Below are 20,738 nucleotides of genomic sequence, written 5' to 3'. Positions count from 1 at the left end.
TGTGTGTGTGTGTGTGTGTGTGTCCCCTTATTTTAATAAGGGAGCACTGGCCCCCTAAGAAGTACTGGCAACCACCTCTGGCTAGAGGGCAGCTCTTTGCAGCTTTTGGTGACAACCGGCAAGGAGAGAATGTTGCTCTCAATTGTTCAAGAAACGGAAAGCTTAGAGAGGTTGAAGCAGTTTGCCCCGTTCACGGGCTAGTGACGGAGTGGGCCTCAGAACTCAGATCTTTCCGACTCAAAGTGCCTTGTTCTTATCACCCCCTGCCTCCCTAGAGATTGTTAGAACTTTTGGGGCATACTGTTACTTTATTTTCGAAGCTCTTTGGATACAGGGTGGTGGTTGAAGCAGCTCTGAGGGTCTGTTGTGAAGAGAAGGGTAGCATTGTTGGACCAGTAGGTAATTTCCTTTTCCCAAGCTTGTCCCTCCAGACCTTTGAGCAGGTCATCATAATTTTATATTTTATGACCGAAAAGAAACTTCTGTTAAATCATAAATACACTGAAAACCCCGGTGACTAAACACGAGAGTATTATCTCCTTGAGCACGGAAATCTCTCAGCGATGTGGCAGGAATGTAGAAACAGTCTGAGTTGTCAACAAAACAGATCCAATTTCCCAGTTATAACAAACATACATGTAGCTGTGAATGGAAAACTCTCCCAATAAGCAAAGTAATGGCCTTTTCCATGTTGTTTTCCTCATTTACTTATAGCTGTTCTTCCAGAGCATCAGATTCAAATATTTCATTGTATCGATATTTATAACAGTTCTAATAAGTAGAGTGCCCACTACATTACTTTTATTTAACATTCTCCAGAGTTAAAGGAAGTTGTAGTTAAAGGTTCATCTTTCAGATTTACAGTTTTACCTAGATTGGCAACGTGGGGTGGCAAAGCGCTTAGAACTAAGACAGAAAAGCTGGTTCCAGTCCTGGCCTGCTTCTAATGGTGTGTGACTTGAGTAAGGCTCGGGAAGAGAGGCTGCTGATACCCGTCCCACCTGCCCCCGCCCCAGATTGGTCCCAAGGCAAACGCAAAGATTAGGTGCTGCTGTTGGTGTGACAGAGCCTATTTGTGGGTGTCTGTTTCAAAGCTTTTGGTTCATAGGCCATGCTGCCTGCTTTGCTGAAAGAAAGTTCCCAGACCTCACCAGGCTACTCCTTGACAGGAAGCTTTGGTTCCTAGCAACGGGTTTACCCAGTCTTCTTTGTTCATTTGTTTTGATACAGGGTCCCACTCTGTCCCCCAGGCTGGAGTGCAGTGGTGTGATCTCGGCTTACTGCAACCTCCACCTCCCAGTTTCAAGTGATTCTCCTGCCTCAGCCTCCCAAATAGCTGGGATTACAGGTGCCCACCACCATGCCCAGCTAATTTATATATTTTCAGTAGAGACAGGGTTTCACCATGTTGGCCAGGCTGGTCTCAAACTCCTGACCTCAAGTAATCCTCCCGCCTTGGCCTCCCAAAGTGCTAGGATTACAGGCATGAACCACTGCACCTGCCCCACTCTCTTCTTAGTATGCTCCGTGCCTTTGTTTATGCCCCGCCCACCTGCGACATACTTTGTAGTCTCCGCATGTGTCAGGGCTGTTTGCTGGTCTCTTTGCTCTCACCCTGATCTGACTGTGAGCAGATAATCCCCCATTCCTCATTTTGGCTGGTACTGAAGTTGGCACAGCTCTCCAAACCCTGTAGCCACCAGACATGTAGAAGCAAACCTCTAGGCTTCCCAGAGGAAGCTCACAGATTGCCTCATGGCTGAGCCCTCAATAGAGATGACAGTCTATAAAAACAGTAACAAAAAGTTTTGCTGTTTATAAATGCAATATATGCTCAATAGAAATGGTAGTCTATAAAATGAGAAAATTATGCTGTTATAAATGCAATATATGCTCGTTGTAAAATATATTGGGAAAGAAATTCACATTTGCCATCAATATATATTTTAGATGTTTGCACTCTTCTCAGTATGCCATGCCAAAGACAGGGCAGAATCTTCTTTCTTCTCTTAACTTCTTGTCATGAGCAGTGCAGTGTTAAGTTTAGGGACGGAATTAGATTCTGGAGCCAAACCACCTGGGTTTGAATTCAGCTCTGCCACCGGCTAGTTGTGTAACACTAGTTTTTTTGTTTGGTTTGGTTTTGATTTTTTTTCTTTTTTTAATGGAGTCTCACTCTGTCACATAGGCTGGAGTGCAGTGGTATGACTGTGGCTCACTGCAACCCCTGTACCATGGGTTCAAACAGCTTTCCTGCCTCAGCCTCCCAAGTAGCTGGATTACAGGTGTGTACCACCATACCCAGCTAATTTTTGTATTTTTAGTAGAGATGAGGGTACACCATGTTGGCCAGGCTGGTCTCGAACCCCTGACCTCAAGTGATCCTGTCCTCCCAAAGTGCTGAGATTAAAGGCATGAGCCATCATGCCCACTGCCTGTCTGTCTTTTACTGAAGTTGTAGCTGTCCTCTTCCTCTTTTCTCTGAATTCTACCCCTAACTTACCCATGGTGACTCACAGGGTGCTTTGTATACAATAGGGGTATCATTAATGTTTGTCGAACCCAAATAAATTAAAATATAACATGGCAAAAGTGATTTCAAACTTTGGAATTTTGGGTTTGGTGTTTTCGTTTTTTCTTAGAGGTGGTCTTGCTCTGTCGCCCAGGCTGCAGTGCAGTGCCACCATCTTGGCTCACTGCAACCTCAAACTTCTGGACTTAAGCGATCCTCTCACCTCAGTCTCCTCAGTAGGTAGGACTGCAGGCACATGCCACCGTGCTCGGCTATGTTTTTGTTGCTGTTATAGAGATGATGTTTCACTATGTAGTAGCACAGGCTGGTCTTGAACTCCTGGCCTCAAGTGATTCTCCTGCCTCTGCCTCCCAAAGTGCTGGGATTATAGGCATGAACCACCATGCCTGACCTAACTTTGGACAAGTTATTTGACATCTATAGTTCCACTTTATCTGCAAATAGAGATAATAATAGTACCTACCTCATGGGGCTGTTTTGAGGAATTAACACAAATAAAGCACTTAGAATAACGCCTCCTGCTGTGCAGTAAGCACTCAATAATTTAAGCTGACAATATTCCTGTTTTTATTCCGTGTTCTAATAAATGATAACACAGCATTTTAAAATCGAGGAGCTGTGATTTCGTGCTCTGCACACAGCCTCAGTGACATAAAGACTGGGACTGAATTTGGGGCATCCCCCTCCCCACCCCACTCCCACTTTGATTTCCCCTCTCCTAGGCCCTTAGTCACATACACCTTGGAGAGCAACCCTGAGGACCTGCATTTCAGTGATGTCCAAGGCCAAGGGACACTGCCATTTGCATCAAGGCCAGATTCTAGTCGGGTGGCGATGGAATGTGCGTTCACTGCACACGTCTCAATTAATGGACATGATGAGGGGTCACCAAACCCTATATATTGTCAGTAGTATTTTATTTTTCTTCCGCAAACACCAAGTGCTGTTTAGTCCCCACAACAACCAGGAAAGTGAGGAACTATTGTTCCCATCGAGGGGATAGGAAAGCTGAGTCCCCTTGGTGGGTCTGGGCTGCAGACACAGAGACTTGGTCCCCTCAAGCTGTTGTGATCTCACCAGTCATGACCAGTCACTTGAACAGCTCCCCTCTCCCCAGAATAATTCTCTAGAGAGGCAGGGGAGCCCTGGACGCTGAGCAGGAGGCTGCAGTCCCAGGCCAGCAGCGCCAGCACAGCAGAACATCATAGAGCACAGAACATTATTCTGTCCGTGGCAAAATAATGTGGGCTGCAGAGTCCGGCCCAGGCAGCCCTCAGTGTTGATCCCACGAGTGTTGAGATGACAGGAGGATGGGGTCAGGCCAGTAACCCTCAAATTGAGAAGAAGAATCCTGTGCCGCAAACGTCATTTCCTTTCCCAACCGTCCCTAGAGGGGCTCTTACTGCAGCTGAGGGGAGGGGCAGCACTTTTTGAAACACGGTGTGACTTGCCCACTTTGACCCTGACCTTTGCTCTGTCCCCTTCAGGTGACCTTGGCTAGTAGCTTTTTAGAGCAGTGGTTCTCAAACTTGAGTGTGCACCAGAGTCACCTGGGGTTGGGAGGCGGAGCTTTCAAAATACAGATTGCTGGGCCCTACGCCTAGAGTTTCTGATACAGTAGCTCAGGGTTGGGCCCAAGAATTTGCATTTCTCACATCTAAGTTTCTGGATGCTGCTGCTGGAGAGAACCAGTGATTTGATAGCATTGGTGAGCCGACCCAGTTCCGCGCTCAGCAAAGTGACAGGATGCCTCAAATGCTGAGTGCTGCATATTCAAATTCCAAACACAAGGCAACTAGGATGGGAAGCCTTCTAGACTCTGGATTCAAGGACCAGGGAGAGGCTTAGCAGCTTGCAGCTCCTGGCGCAGAGAGTTCTCTGAAGCTTGATTTCTCTCTCCCCAACTTTGATAGTTTCCTTCATTTGTATAGGTGGAGGTTGCAAAGGCCACCTATATAAATGAATAGACTCAGTGAGAGTGGGAGATGGGGGTGAGTGAGTGTGCTCACTTTGATGAGGAGCAGATAGGGAAAGAACCACTAAAGTGGAGAGGGCAATAGGAATTATTACTAGCTGAGGCTGGGCATGGTGCCTGTAATGCCAGCACTTTGGAAGGCCAACGCAGGTAGATCACCTGGGGTCAGGAGTTCAAGACCAGCCTGACCAACATGGTGAAATCCCATCTCTACAAAAAATACAAAATTAGCCAGGCATGGTGGTGCATGCCTGTAATCACAGCTACTTGGGAGGCAGAGGCAGAATTGCTTGAAACTGGGAGGCGAAGGTTGCAGTGAGCTGAGATCGTACACTCCAGCCTGGGCAACAAGAGTGAAACTGTCTCCAAAGAAAAAAAAAAATTACTAGCTGCTTTGTGGTCAGGCTGTGCCAAACTGGCATTGGAGCAGCCGCTGTTAGGGTGCTTGGTGCTGTTTGCAAGAGTGTCATCCTCAGCCACTGGTTTCTAGGCAGCCTCTCCAGGAATTCCTCTTCCATGCACTTCCTTAGGTAAGGAGCATTGAGGTGTGGGGGCTGAAATTCAAGAATTACTGTGAAAGCTTGAGTTTGCATGCCCAATCCGTCACTTATTAGCTCGGGGCGAGGGCATGGTTCCGAAAGTTAATGTGTAAGTGTCTTAATGTACACGATGGAGACAGTGCTCTCGGAGTGACTGTCTCTCGGGCTGTGGACTAGACGCCAGTGTTGCAGAGTTCTTGGTGCACTGCTGTGCTTTCCTGCGAATGCCCCTGAGGGTGGAGCTCTCTGTAAGGAAGGCAGCCCGAAGGGCAGCGCTGGTCTTTTTAGAAAGACTAGGAGTGAGGACACCTGACGCCCAGGCCTAGCTTTTCCACCCACGCACCTTTACAGCTCCTTCATCCTTTCTGCTTCAGTTCCCTCCTCTGTAACCTGGAGTAGATACTTCATTCAGAACATCTTCCGGCTGTAAATGGCTTGAGCCCATTGTCAACTGGAAGACACAGAGAGTGTGACGTCTAAAAACCCAAACAGCAAAGAGCATTTCATCCAAACCGCCCAATCTGGAGGGGTGGGGCAGTTTTGTGGTTCCGGCACAGACACCGTCCCTTTCACGCGGTACTGAGCCACTGGCTGCTTCGGGGCGGCCCTCCCTGGCCCCTGCGTGGCCGGGATGGCAGAGCGGATCAGAAGCCGCGCGCGCTCAGCCTGCGCGCTCTGCCGCCGCAACCCGCGCCGCAGCCAATCCGCTGGTGCACTGCGGGTGACCTCCCCCGGGCCCGGGAATAAATTGTCAAATTTCCCCACCGCGAGCGTCTTTGCTAGCCGGCGGGTTGCAGTCTTCCGGGCTAATTAGGAGACTGTCATGAAGAGTGAGGCGGGCCAGGGTGCTCCGCGGGCTGGGGCGGGGCTGGGGCGGGCGGCGCGCAGCTCCGGGGCCGAGGCAACCGCGAGCCGCGGGTAGATCGCTCGCGTCTGGTCGCCGCCCGGGAGCTCCCGCGGAGCCGCCTGCCAGGACTCGTTCCAGCCCCCGTGCGGGGCCGCGGGGGCGTCCGGAGGCAGCGGGCGGCGGGCCGGCAAGTTTTCCCGGCGCCTGCCTGTGCCTGCGAACACACCTCAGAAGCCAGACCCGGGGAGGCAGAGGCAGAGGCCGGTTGGCCCCAGCCGGGGTTCCGCGCGGCTGCCATCCCCGGCCTTTCGTCCTGAGTCTCCTGAGGCTGAGAAGCAGCAGATTCCGAACCTGCCCCCTGCCGTGGACGTACACCTCAAGACCTGAAATGCACTCTGCCTGGAGACTTTGAACTTAGTCTTCTGGAAATGCGGAGACCGCTTCTGGTGGTTTTGTTTTTGCATCCTCTTCGGCTAGGTTTGGCTTTGGGATTCTCTGGCTACCTGGATACTCCTTTCCTTTGTGGGTAAGTCTCCCGTGGATCGCAGCACCGGCAACCAACCCTGTGGGGCACGCCAGCCTTCAAAACCCCCGAGCCTGGAGACGCACGGGGCTAGAGAAGAGGACCCAACTCCTGACCACGTAAGGACTCTGATTCCACCTTTCCCGTGGTGGAGAGAAATATCATTTCATGGCAGAATTTTCTTTAAGCACATTGTCTGATAGGACTGGCAATTACTAACCAGGAAAATGAGTAGCAATTAGGAGTTCAGTAATAAATGGAAGTCTATTGTCCTAATTGAGTGGAATTACTGACTGGTAATGGCAACACTGAATTCTTCAGTTTAATTAAGAGTTTATATAATTATAGTGCACTTTTTATTTCTTGGGGGAGCCATGGGGTAGGAATTAAATAACCAGTGTGATGGTTAAGAAACCCATTTAATGGATAAGTAACCAATGAGTTGAAATGAATGTGGGAGCCTTGTTCAAGCAATGCAAACTTAGATGAATTCCTGATAAGGAGATGAACCAGCTTGGGCCAAGCAAGACTTTCAGCTGCTAAGTCCTGACTGATAAAAATCTGAATGGGTTAGAAATTATGAGATAATCTCTGAAACTGGCGCAATGAAACTGTTTTAGAAACAGCACAGCTCCCTCTCCCCTGCCGGGGTATTAAGCCCGATTTGTGCTTTCTGTCGCCGTGTTTTCCACGTTCTTCAGGAATGAAATGAGTGGATCATTTGAGAGTGCTTTTGCAGTCTGGGTTTCTGTATCGAAAATCTTGCGATTGAGCTGTGAAGCTGTAAATGTTGATAGCTGAAGGGGATAGACAAGCTTCACCGAGGTTATTCAGCTTTAAAGCAGAGTGAGTGTGTAGGTGTGCAATTTGTTTGGGAACTAATCTGTAATTATAAAGATGTTATTTTCCTCTTTGGTGGTTTATTGTTTCCTTCACTATTATGTTCTCAAGAAATTGTTCCCCTTGTGGGAAGCAGTGAAATTGGAGAGAAATCCCTGCTCGGAGGATAATTCACTTGTGTTTTTGGTGTAGATTTCTGGGAATCCTTTTAACCCTATGTTGGGATGCGTGTGTTTATTTCCATAAGAAGCTCCAGCAGGTTTGAAAGTCGCTAGGTTTTGAGTACATTGGTAGATAATTAGCACTTCAAGTAACAATATTTATGCCACTCTGTACCTTGACTTCTTTTTCTTGCTTACACGAGGTCTAGATTTTCAACAGGATGATCAGGGACTGCCTTTTCAGAGAGCTTGCATATTGCAAGTAAGCTCAGGGACCACCATTACAGTTGCATGTCACTCCAAAAGAGACAGCGAGTGGCATTGATGGGACATTGCATCTTGAATACTGCATGGGTTTTTAAGTTTGCAGAGCTTATTCATAAATCCACCAGGTTCATGAGAAAAAAGCAGGTATGGAAAGACGTTTGCTCTAGGTGTGCCTCCCAGTCTCAGCCCTTGCAGGTGCTTTGCAGGTCCCTAAGTACAGAGTGTGGAAGTGACTTGGTGGGCCAGTGTCACTGTCCAGAATTTTAAGGGCTTACCTACCCTGGTTTTTCCTGTCTCCCCTAGCCCCGTTTTGTCATTGCTACCATGAAAATCTAGCAAAAGTGTAGAAAACTGTGGCCTTCCAGAACCAGGGTTTCAAGTGCAGGCTTACTGGATTGAGCACCCACTCCTTTTTTGTTTGTATTCTGCCCAAGGCATAGCAGACATTCACTCCTTTTATTTTCCATGAAATTGTACGACAGGCAGAAGCTTGAACACACAAAATGGATAGAAATTTGAGCCTTGTAACATTCAAGAATGACAGATTGCCAAGTTTCATGACTTTTCCTAAGAGTTTATTAAAGATCACAACTTCATATTGCTGCTTTTTCTCTAAGCATTCACCATTCTTCCTACACTTGCCAACTGTTATAATAGCTAGATGAGGTTTAAAAAAAGAGGGAGTAGGGGTCAAGGATTGCTGTCCTCTCAGAAATGTTGCCTAAGGCTCAGCCTACCCCAAGATTCTTTTTCTGGCAAGTGCGTGTTTGGTGGGATGGTGTGAAAGTTTCCTTCTGTGATAACATCTTTAAGATTTGGTTCCGTATTCCCTTTTTTTTTTCTTTTTGTAACCTGCTGAGAATGTGAGTCTGTGACCTATGTATTTATCTAAAATCAGCCTGAACAGATAGAAAAACTGAGTTGCAAGGTATGGGACTCCCAGAAAATTAGGAACAGGTTTAGGTCGAAAACAGGTTTCCAAACTCTTTGTCAAATGATCCCACTTGGAAACAAGACCTGACCTGGCTTGACCACCCTTAGAATGCCAGGTTTGTCTGAGGGCAAGCATGCTGGAAAAGATGGCAGCCACCACCCTGCCTCTACTTTCCTTTCCATCTTTCTTCCCACCCAGTCTTCAGTTCCCTGAACAGGCTGTGTAGTGGGTATCAGTCGCCACTTGTCTGCTGGTTTCACAATGCAGATTACTCACTTCTGCCCAAATAACTCCCTGAAGCCATACTGTAACAACAGAGCATATAAAAAAGAAACTCAAGCTGATCTTGGCTTCTGTCCCAGGGGATTAGCGAGGGGGCACCTGAAAGGCCTATGTTGAGCACACTCACCTGCGACCCAGTTCCATGGCCTGGATCTCAAGGACAGGGTAATCTCAGTACCTTTTAATGGCCTAGTAAATGTGTTATCTTTCTCCCTTTACACTCAACCTGATGGCTCATAGACTCTCCCCCTTGTGAAGCTGGAGGAGTACTTTGAGGTCCTCCAGACCCTCACCACTCAAAGTGTGGACCATGGGTCAGCAGCGTTGGCATCACCAAGGAGCTTGTTAGAAATGCTGAACCTGGGTTCCAGATCCCTCCCCTGATTTATAGAATAAGAATCTGCATTTTAACAAGTTCCCCAGATTTCTCAGATGCATTATGACAGGTGGGGTTCTCCCACGATACCAGCTCTGAGATGGAGTTTAGCCAGTGGCATATTTATTAAGGCATGCCCTTTGGATTAATACCTATGGGACGGAGGAGGAAGGAACAGGAATAGGTAGGTAGAGAAAGAAGTCAAGCAGCAATACAGGCCCAGTGACAGTCGTCGCTAATGACACGGGAAGCTGCAGAGCTAGGCTGGCCTTCTTAGTTGTCTGTGGCAGGGATGGCCAGGCCTTTCAACTCTATAGACAGCACTCCCAGCAGCCGGCTGCAAGACTGTCATTAGACAGGGATGTGGGTAGCTCATCACAGTGTCCACCACAGGCACTGAAGTTGGGAGAAGCTCTATGCTAGGTCACTGGTTCTCAAAATGTGGCTCCATGCCAACAGAGCCTTCAGCACCCCGGGACTGGTTAGAGATGTACATTCCTGAGCCCCACCCACAGCTCCTGAATCAGAAACTGGGGTGGGGCCCGGCAGCCTGTGTTTTGCCACGTTCTCCAAGTGTGTGCCACGTCTCGAGTTTGAGAACCACTGCTCCAAGCCAGCCTTTTTCTGTTTTGTTTTTTAATAACTATTATTGAAATATGATTCACAGTCCATCTTAATAATAAAATTCACCATTTTAAAGTGTACAGTTAAGTAATTTTTTTTTTTTCTTTTGAGTTGAAGCCTTGCTCTGTCATCCAGGCTGGAGTGCAGTAGTGTAACCTTGGCTCACTAAAGTCTCCACCTCCTGGGTTCAAGAGATTCTCTCGCCTCAGCCTCCCAAGTAGCTGGAACTGCAGGCACCCACCACCACTCCTGGCTAATTTTTGTATTTTTAGTAGAGATGGAGTTTCCCCATGTTGGCCAGGCTGGTCTCAAACTCCCTACCTCAAGTGATCCACCTGCCTCAGCCTCCCAGAGTGCTGGGATTACAGGCGTGAGCCACCGTGCCCAGCGCAATATAGTATAAGAATATATATATATTCTGTTTAGTATATTTACAACCCTCACCGTTAATTCCAGAACGTGTTCATTTTCCCCAAAAGAGATCCCACACCCATTAGCAGTCACTCTCTACACCGCTCCCAAAGTCTGGCAACCACTAATCTGCTTTCTGTCTCTGTGAATTTGCCTATTCTTGATACCTCATTTAAGTGGAGTAATGTAGTATGTGGCTTTTGTGTCTTGTTTCTTAACGTTTTAATAGCCAAGCTGTAACATGTGTCACTACTTCATTTCCTTAAAGGGACAAGTCATAGTCCATTGTTTAGATTATACCACATTTTGTTTCTTTATTCATCAGCTGATGGACATGGGTTGTTTCTACTTTTGGGTTATTGTGAATAATGCTGCCGTGAACACCCGTGTACAAGTTTCTGTGTGAACGTAGTTCTGCAGTTCTCTTGGGCCAATACCTAGGAGTTGCTGAGTTGTATGTTAACTCTATGTTTCGCTTTTTGAGGAACTCCCAGACCGTTTTCCAAAGTGACTGCACCATTTTACATTCTTCAAGCAATATATGAGAGTTACAGTTTCTCCATGTTCTCTCCAACGCTTATTAATACCTGTCTTTTTTATGATAGCCATTCTAGTGGATGCGAAATGGTATCTCCGTGTAGTTTTAGTTTGCATTTCCCTAATGACTAATGTTGTTGAGCATGTTTTTCATATTTTCACTGGTTACTTGTACATCTGCTCTGGAGAAATACCTATTTAGATCCTTCTTAGAGCAGCCTTTTTTGCTCCTTAAGGAATTCCGCAGGATGTCATCTTTGTGTCCAGTCCCATGCAGGTGTTTTAGGATTTATGAAGCAAAGCCTAGAACATGGCCTTTACCCACTGAGAAGTTCTAATCAGATGTGAAACTGTCTAAAAAGGATAAAAGAGGACAGGAGAGCCCACTGTCAAGGGCCAGCATTAAGAGATTCACATTCCGTTCCAATTTGTGTTACAGAAGGACACAGTGTGACTTGCTAGGATAGAGTGATATGTGTCAGGGCTGCAGCAGCTGCAGACTGCTGGAGAGGGCTGGGAATGTTGAGAAAAAGAGGAAGAAGTAGAGAAGCGGGGACAGGAAGTTGTGGATGGAACTTCCGGCACTCTTTCATGGGTTACACACACCTGTCAGGACATCTCAGGAGCCTGAGATGCCCTTCACCAACCTCAGCAAGGTGAAGCAGTTTACCTGTTTCTTCATCTGGGCAGAAATGACCTGCCTCTGCCATTTCTCAGAGTGGTTGAAAAGACTGGTTATAATACTCGATAAACAAGTGCTTGATTTACCCTACATTACAGTTGAGAATGGTTGGTAAGTGTCCTTAAATAGCCTCCGATTCCCTATTAAGAGATCTCATGGCGGCAGTGCCACGGTCCCTCCCAACCCCCCAGGGCAGGTGCCTCTCTCAAGATACCTGAGACTATGGGGCACATCCTCAGGGCTCCCAGGCAGCTGCCCTTTATGGTTGCAACACACCTTGAAAATGACATATTGGCACAACAGAATTTCAAAGCAGTAAAACCTTTGCCTTCTTCTCACCTAGCTAGGGCCTCTGTGCCTGTGATAACAAGACAGCTACCTTACACTTGTGTCATGCCATCTAGCTTACAAAGTGCTCTCTCATCCCTGCAGCAGAGGAAACCAAAGCTCCAAGAAGTGACTTGGCTAATGTCATGGGTTGAACTGTAGCATGACCGGGACCTGACCTCTGGTCCACTGACACCTGACCCAGTGTCTTCATCCTGCAGTTTTACTTTACAGGTTGCTAAGGATTAATGATGGGATGTTTTGATTCTTAGTCTCTAAGGGGATCCTCTCCCCGGAGGCTCCAGGTCTCCCGATGCCTTGCATTCATGTTTGTTTGGTGTTGCAGCTATGTTTCATTGTAGTAACATATTCCAAATGCTATGAGGTCACCCTGAGTCTCACTGAAGAAAAATGTTTCAAAAGTATGCAGAGAGGCCGAAGTATTAGGAAAGCTCTTGAATGTACTTAAATTCTCAGTTTCTTCCAGGAGCCCTCCGTAACAGCCTGGGTAGTAATTCGAGTATTTGGATCACTTTCTTGAACACAATCAACATAAAACTGTGGCAATACAGAATTCAAAAGGTGGGTCAGGACGTTTGTGTACCAAGTAGCCCTGTACACACTGGATAATTACTTTCTTTCGTCTGTCCACAGCTGAGTTCTCTAGCACATACCCTGTCTTGGGTAAGAACGTGCCCTGAAAAGTCATGTGCCAGGTTGATGTCCTCTGAGTCCTATTTTAAATTCACAAGTGGTATGCGCTCAGAAAAAGGAAGTCCTCTGATAAAGCAGAGAACTGTGTTGTGAAACAAGTTGTTCTCTCCCTAGTCATTCATTTCTTTTGTAAATCAGGATTTTAGGTACTTTTGTCTTTAAAGCTAGTTGTATCTACGTAGAAAATTTCTGCACACTCCTCTTTTTTGTTCATTTTGGATGTAAACACACTTTAGAGTCATAGACACAGAGTGAAGGTGGCAGGATGAGCAAAACTGGCATTTTGTCTCATTACCCCATTTTTCTTTCTTTCTTTTCTTTTTTTTTTTTTTTTCTTTTTTCTTTTTTATCCTAAGCAGGAGAGAGGTGATCTGCAAGTTTCTCAGGATTCTTTTGGGGAAGAGTTTCCCCAGAAAAATGTCTTCACCCACATTCCCAGTGTCAGTGTGCCAGGGACCCTGTCACCTTTGGTTGATGTGCTGATTGACTGAACTCTGGGTAGAGCCACGCCTTTGAAGAGGCCTGTTGGCCAGATTAACACACCAGGGAAAGTGCTTCAGTCTAGAATATGCCCCATCGCTGGCGTCTGGTGCCCTGGCCTCTGTGCTGTGCCCACCTACTCCAGTGCTTAGAAATGCCAAGTCACTCACGCTCGTAATCCCAGCACTTTGGGAGGCCGAGGTGGGCAGATCACAAGGTCAGGAGTTCAAGACCAGCCTGGCCAATATGATGAAACCCCATTTCTACTAAAAATACAAAAGCTAGCCAGGTGTGGTGGTGGGCACCTATAGTCCCAGCTACTTGGGAGGCAGAGGTAGGAGAAACGCTTGAACCCAGGAGGTGGAGATTGTAGTGAGCTGAGATTGTGCCACTGCACTCCATCCTGGGCAATAGAGGGAGACTCCATCTCAAAAAAAAAAGAACTGCCAAGTCAAGGATGTGGGGGCAGGTGCTTTAGAGAGGGTCAGAGTGCTGTCATTGTAAGAGATTATTCATCAGTCTCAAATAGTATCTTCCAGTAACAAACCATACAAGCCCCTGGCCCTAGAGGAGGGGCCTGCAAATGTGAGCTTTCCTACCAACAAAAGAAAAACAGAAGAGCAACGGAAAAAGACTTTATTGTTAGGGAGATGATTTTGCCAATAATTTAAATTGCAGCTTTCTTCTCTTAATGAAGAAATATGCGTTTCATGTATGTTCAAGTGCTGATGTGGAAAAGACCAAAGCTTGGCAAGGCGAAGTTGTTCGGGTTTGAACCTGGGTATCTCTAGCACAGTGCTTTCAAACATGCCTGGCCCACAATAGACACATACCGTTACCTGGTGCAGGTGTGTTTTGTGGAACTCACCAAGCCCCTCGATAAAAATTGGCTGCATGAAATGAATGGCTGAACTTCTGGGGGGCAATTTTATTCTTTTTGATGGTCACTTTAGGTGGCATTCCTCTCCACAGAAGAATAGTTATCGCTTAACTTTTTATATCTGCACAGAATAAAAGCTTTTTGACTGCTGCTTGGCTCCATTTCGTGCCCCTCCAGGCTGGTGATGGCCTGGGGTAGGCCAAGAGCAAGGTGTCCGTGCCCACAGCATGCGTGAACTAACGCTTTCAGGCCTGGAGACGCAGGAGGTGCACCTCACCTAGCTGCTCTTCGACTTGCTGTGATGGGATAAGGTAGAAGTTCACCCTTGCTCTGCAGCAACCATCACAGGTAGTCACAACAGCCGGATTTGCGTTCAGCTGTCCAGTGACCAACATGCTGTTGACAATGGATGTTTGAAAGGGATTGAAAGTAGAAATTTTCACCTTATAGGACAGATAACACTTGCCCCTGGGCCCTACTTTAAGGATTTGGCTGTTCCCCAGTATAGAATTAGAGAATGTCAGAGCTTGAAGGGAATTAGAGCACATCTAGCCCACCCCTTATCTCACCTCTGCCTCTGCTTACAGAGAAGCTATGGACTAGGAAGGAGACTGAACCACTCAGGCCACTGGAGTACTTGGTGGCAGGCCTTATACTGGAGGACAGAGCTCTGCCTTCTGGTACCTTCCACCACGTGGTGCCTAGCTGCAAGAGAGGCAGGGAATTTAGGTTCTGTCCTTGCAGTGGGGAAAGACAGTTAACCCAGGAGTTTCCCCAAATATGGAAAATCTGATATAAATGGGTTTGCTTAATAATTATTGCCATTCTTAAAGGCTAAAATAAACATCAGATTTCTTCACTGTGGGAAAAGATTTTCCTGAAATGCTGAGGGAGCTCCTGCTTTGTATGCTCCTAATCTTTTCTTTTGGTAATATTTTAGGGCAGTTCCTCTAAGCAGGCAGATGGTCATGATATCTTTTAAGGGTTCTTCTTGCTCTGTGAGTCTTCGTTTTCAACAACATATGAAGAAATCAGTATAACATTTTCCGTTTTTCACTAAGGCTAAACTTATGGACACTGACGTATCCACTTTAAAGCATCATAAAACAGCATTTGCCCTTGCTCTGTGCTCAATTTTCTTTTTCTTGGAAATGCTGAGAAGTCGTTGCCTGTTTCTGGTTTTCAACGTTGACTAACCACTTACTGCTAAATGAGACGAATTGAAATAATGGTCTGAAAACTGGAATTGTGTGGCATTTGTGTTGATAGGCTGAGCAAGCCAGGAGGGACTGGAATCGATGTCTTCCATGGAAAAGATGTCTAACAACACAGCCATTTTCATTAACTCGTATTTACTACCGGGTGCTCCTGGTACTGCACACTATAAGTAGCAGTTCATTCATTTTTGTCTTGTCTTGTCTTCCCTTGTCTTGTTTTTCCTTCCCTCCCCCCCCCCCCCCCTTCTACCTTCCCACTCCCTCCCCTTTCCCTCCCTCCCTCCCTCCCTCCCTTCCTTCCTTCCTTCTTTCTTTTTGTCTTCCTTTCTTTTTCTGTCTTTCTCTTATATACATATAAAGCTCCCACTGAAATCTACTTCAGTATCATACCCTGAACTTGTCTAGTAAGTAGTGGAAAATTAGTTTTGTCTAAGTTCATCTTTCCCATCAAAGGTGTTGAAGTCAAAATACAACATAGAAATGAATTTTTCAATTAAACATTGTATTAGCAAATCACAGAATTGCAATTTGCAGAATACACACTGACCAGGGTGGCCTTCGTTATGTTCGAAGAACAAAGAGAAGATAGGGGTTTTATTAGAAAAATAAACGTGATATATTGTTTTGAAAGAAGGCTCATTGGCACTGTGGAAGCTTTTGGGAGCTGGTAAGGTCTGATTGGTGAGTGAGGTGGTAGGTAAAACTAGTCTTAGAGTCACGGCAGGTCATTTCAGCAGTTCTGTGTAAAACAGTCTTAGAATCATAGCAAGCCTTTAGCAGCTGGGCTTGCAGAAAAAACGCTTGTTGGAGCTGGTGCTGTATGCCCTGAGTGTTTTGTCCCCCAGCACCTTGACTCTGATTTAATTGAGTATTACAAGAATGAGTCAATTTGTATAATCAACTTTCACAAATGCTTTTTGGGCACTGGATAAGATTATCAGAAGAGATAATTATACTACCTTCAGACCTTTAAAAGTGAGCCTCATCTAGATCTGACAGTTATGAGAAGCTCTACTTGAAGCCTATGAGATTAACTAGATGATTTAGGATTTAGGAGGGTCCCTAACACTCTAGTAATCTATGATTCTTAAAAGTAAGATATATATATATATATATATATATATATATATATGCAGTCCATCAATAATTACATTAATGACATACTTGGTTCTTGGTTTTGAAGCATCATTCATGCATTTAGTCAGCACTTACTGAGTGCCTTCTCTGTGCAGGCAATTTGTTAGGAGCTGGGGACACAGTAGTGAATAAAGCAGACATGAAGCTTCATGATGTTTATATTATAGTGCAATGTCCATAAGCTTTTCAAAATCTTCAATTACTTTAATAGTCTTTCCTGGGGCTGGGTGTGGTGGCTCATGCCTGTAATCTCAGCACTTTGGTAGCCTGAGGCAAGTGGATCGCCTGCCATCAGGAGTTCAAGACCAGCCTTGCCAAAAGTGGTGAAACCCCATCTCTTCTGAAAATTCAAAAATTAGCTGGGCATGGTGGTGCATGCCTGTAATCCCAGCTACTCAGGAGGCTAAGGCAGGAACATCACTTGAACCTGGGAGGTGGAGGTTGCAGTGAGCCAAGATAGTGCCACTGCCCCCTAGCCTGGGCAACAAAGCAAGACTCTGTCTCAAAAAAAAAAAAAAAGTCTTTCTTGGAGAACTTCTTGTAGACATGCACACAGGCGCGCGTGCGCGCGCACGCACGCACACACACACACACACACACACACACCCCGACACTTTAGTTTTTGTACTAATGGGAGACAGCTAGGTGTGGAGACCTGTAATAAGTCCTAGTGATAGCAAGCCCTAGTTCCCACCTGGGCAGAGTTAGATTTGTCCTGTGTAACTGAACAATTTGGAGTGTTTCTCTTTTTGGTTAGGCCCCGTGGCCCCTCTGTACTTGGCATACTTCTTAAAGCAAGAGAATGCTGCTCTCAGTAATCCTCTGCTGAGGGGGGAGGGTGACAGTGATTAGGATGACATTCCTTTTAGTCACTGTGCAGAGCTTGTCACGTGTAAGAAAACCATAGAGTGTAGTCATGGAATCCTCAGTGCTGGCAGGGATGCACTCTTTTTAAAATAAGCATGCCTCTCTGTGTTGGGATATATGATCAGTGGAAGCCTCTGGGCAGAATTCATTGATGGAAAGCCTGTATGTATAAAATGAACCTAGTGGAGGTATATGATATGGAGGATGTGGTGCAGGGAAGGAAGCAGTGAGGTCTCAGCTGTTGGAAAAGTCAAGTCTAGACAGGCAAGGCAACTCACAATGCAGATGACACGACTGGAAGAGTCTGGGGAACTTTGGGAAATTAAAGCGTAGAGCTGGTGGATGTTGGGTGATTTCCATCTATGAGCACAATTATCAGACGTCCTTGACAGTGAGCAATGCCCATGCTATTTCCTTCAGGTGATGCTACAGTTCAGCCTGTAAGATACTGCCACACAGGTGAGACGCAGATGAATTTGGCACATGTTTTTATTGATGTTGCCCGTATGATAAAGTTTATATGAAGTGGTACACAGTGGTTCTTTTTAAGAAAAGAACCATTTCCTTCAACAGATATTTATATTTAGGAAAAAATGAGAATATTTATAGAGAAGTTGTTATGCGCTGTAGAAGTAAAAGTGTAGGTCTTCTACTATCTGCATTTACTTAAAGTTAAAAGTTAATGATTTCCAGTTCTCCAAGGAACTGCACATGTGAAATGTTGGTGATCAGTGTGTTATGCTAAGAAACTTAAAACCCTTATTTCTACAAACAGTTACACGATACGACTCTTTCTGAAAACTGGAGTTGGAACACTGGCACCCTAAGCATAGTAGAGCATACCAGGATGCCCATCTGACTGGATGTTTGCCAGCTCTGGGCATTTCCTCTTCTGTTAGTCTTTGACATTTATTTTATTTTATTTTTAGAAATAGGTCTCACTCTGCTACCCAGGATAGAGAGCAGTGGCACAGTCACAGTTCACTGCAGCCTCAGCTTCCCAGGCTCAAGAGATCCTCCTACCTCAGCCTCCCAAGTAGCTGAGACTACAGGCATGCACCACCACACCCAGCTAATTTTTTATTTTTTGTAGACATGGGGTCTCACTATGTTGCCCAGCCTGGTATCAAACTCCTGGGCTCAAGCAATCCTCCCACCTTGGCCTCCAAAAGTGCTGGGATTATAGGTGTGAGCCACTGCATCTAGCCCAGTCTTTGACAGTTTCACAGATAAAAACTGGCATCCTGTGGTTTTGTCCAGGAGGTTTTAAAATGCTGCTGCTGGTAGTGTAGAAGTGACTATTTGAGACTAAAATGCTTTTTCTAGGGGAACAGTTTATTTGCTGATTTCTTTTTGGGATGACTTTTTCAGAGCAACTTCCCTTTATCTTGGGAAAATTAAAGGTATTTGTGATGGAGCACCCTGATGAAAGGAAGAAGTGCGTAGAGCTTCCCTGTCCCACATTCTGTGTGGGACTAGAAACCTCTCGCATGGGTCCCAGGATGATACTGGACAATCCTTGGTGTGTTACTCAGTGGGAAAGTAGATATGGCGGAGAATGTTAGTTGACTTGTAATATCCATTTTCATCATCTTCCTGGTTTATAGAACCACTGATTTTTTAATTCGACAGCTGGCCCGATTAAATGCAATAAAGACCACGTGTCCTAGCCAGCATACAGCAAGGTGCTGTCAGATCAGCAAGTTCTGGCCAATGGGTATTTTAAAAATCTAAATGCATTCATTTACTTATTTTAATTGAACGTATAAAATGGCATATATTTATTGTGTATCACATGATGTTTTGAAATGTGCATACATTGTGGGATGATGAAATTGAGCTACTGAACATATGCATTACCTTACATACTTATTTTTTATGGTGAGAACACTTAAAATCTCTTCTTCCAGTGATTCTAGGAATATATTGTTATTGCCTATAGCCACTGTATTGTACAATGGAGCTCCTAAACACATTCCTCCCGTTTGGCTGAAATTTTGCATCCTTTGACTGACACCTCCCAGCTCCTTCCCCCCAGCCACTGGTAACTACCATTAGACTTTCTGCTTCTATGAGCTCAACTTTTTTAGATTCTACATATAAATGAGATCATATAGTATTTGTCTTTCTGTGCCTGCCTTATTTCTCTTGGTATAGTGTCCTCCAAGGGCATCCACATTGTCCCAGAGGACAGGATTGTCTTCTTTTTTAAGACTGAATAGAATCCATTGTGTGTGTGTCTTTGGCACATTTTCTTTACCTATTCATCTGTGAACGGACACTTAGGTTAATTCCATGTCTTGGCTAAAGTGAATATGACAGTACAGGTATCTCTTCAACATATTCATCGTACTTCCTTTGGATACATACCCTAGAGTGGGATTACTGGATCATATAGAAGTTCTGTTTTTCATTTCCTTTTCTTTTTTTTTTTTTTTTTTTTTTTTAGGCAGAATCTCACTGTGTCACTTACCTATAGTGCAGTGGTGCGATTTTGGTTCACTGTGGCTTTCGCCTCCTGGGTTCAAGTGATTCTCTTGTCTTAGCCTCAGAGTAGCTAGGATTACAGGCATGTGCCACCATGCCCAGCTAATTTTTGTATTTTGAGTAGAGACAGGGTTTTGCCATGTGTGCCGGGCTGGTCTTAAACTCCTGGCCTCAAGTGATCCGACTGCCTTGACCGCTGAAAGTTCTGGGATTACAGGCGTGATGCACCACATCCAGCCCATAGTGTTAATGTTTTGAGAAGCCTCCGTGTTGTTTTCCATAATGGCTATACATTCCCACCAGCAGCATGCAAGGTTTCTTTTTCTCCACATTCTCACCAAAACTTACCACTCATTTTTTTTTTCCTCACTTTGTTGCTCAGGCTAGAATGCAATGGTGTGATCACAGCTCCTGCAGCCTCAGCCTCCTGGGCTCAGGCTGTCCTCTCAATTCAGCCTCCCAGGTAGCTGGGATGACCACAGGTGAAGACCACTACACCTGGCTAATATTTAATTTTTGTATGGAGACCAGGTCTCACTGTGTTGCCCGGTTGGTCTTTCATCTTTTTTGATAATAGCCATCCTATCCTAACAGGTATGAGTTGGTATTCATTGTAGTTTTAATTTGGATTTCCCTGATTATTAGGACTGTTGAGCAGTTTTTAAATATACCTGTTGGCCATTTGTTGGTCTTCTTTTGAAAAATGTCTAGTTAGGTCATTTGTCCATTTTTTGTTTGTGTTATTTTCTTGCTGTAGAGTTGTTTGAATTCCTAAACTATTTTGGATATTAACCACTTATCAGATTCATGATTTGCAAATATTTTCAGCCATTTTTTTTTTTTTTGAGATGGGGTCTCGCTCTGTTGCCTAGGCTGGAGTGCAGTGGCGCGATCTCGGCTCACTGCAGCCTTCGCCTCCCAGATTCGAGCAATACTCCCACCTCAGCCTCCCGAGTAGCTGGGATTACAGGCGTACCATCATGTCTGGCTAATTTTTATATTTTTAGTAGAGACGGGTTTTCACCATGTTGGCCAGGCTGGTCCCGAACTCCTGACCTCAGGTGCTCTGCCCTCCTCGGACTCCCAAAGTGCTGGGAT

At 45.5% G+C, this 20,738-nt stretch overlaps 1 protein-coding gene and 1 long non-coding RNA gene across 6 annotated transcripts in view; both read left to right on the top strand.

The window, feature by feature from the left end:
* LOC116534490 overlaps window positions 1–13,285 on the top strand; it is a 21,748-nt gene extending 8,463 nt beyond the window's left edge. Inside the window, exon 3 of the long non-coding RNA XR_004261754.1 lies at window positions 11,482–13,285. This is a non-coding gene — a long non-coding RNA (uncharacterized LOC116534490). The remainder of the gene's footprint in view (window positions 1–11,481) is intronic.
* Window positions 1–20,738, top strand: part of AUTS2 (activator of transcription and developmental regulator AUTS2) — a 1,216,826-nt gene that overhangs the window by 1,015,610 nt on the left and 180,478 nt on the right. The window lies entirely within an intron of this gene.

The sequence above is a fragment of the Sapajus apella genome, unplaced genomic scaffold (assembly GCF_009761245.1).
Source record: "Sapajus apella isolate SASKATOON/1434 unplaced genomic scaffold, GSC_monkey_1.0 scaffold88, whole genome shotgun sequence".
In the NCBI taxonomy this organism is placed as follows: domain Eukaryota; kingdom Metazoa; phylum Chordata; class Mammalia; order Primates; family Cebidae; genus Sapajus; species Sapajus apella.
Note: the sequence above shows the minus strand (reverse complement) of the source record. Positions and strands in the feature narration are given on the sequence as shown.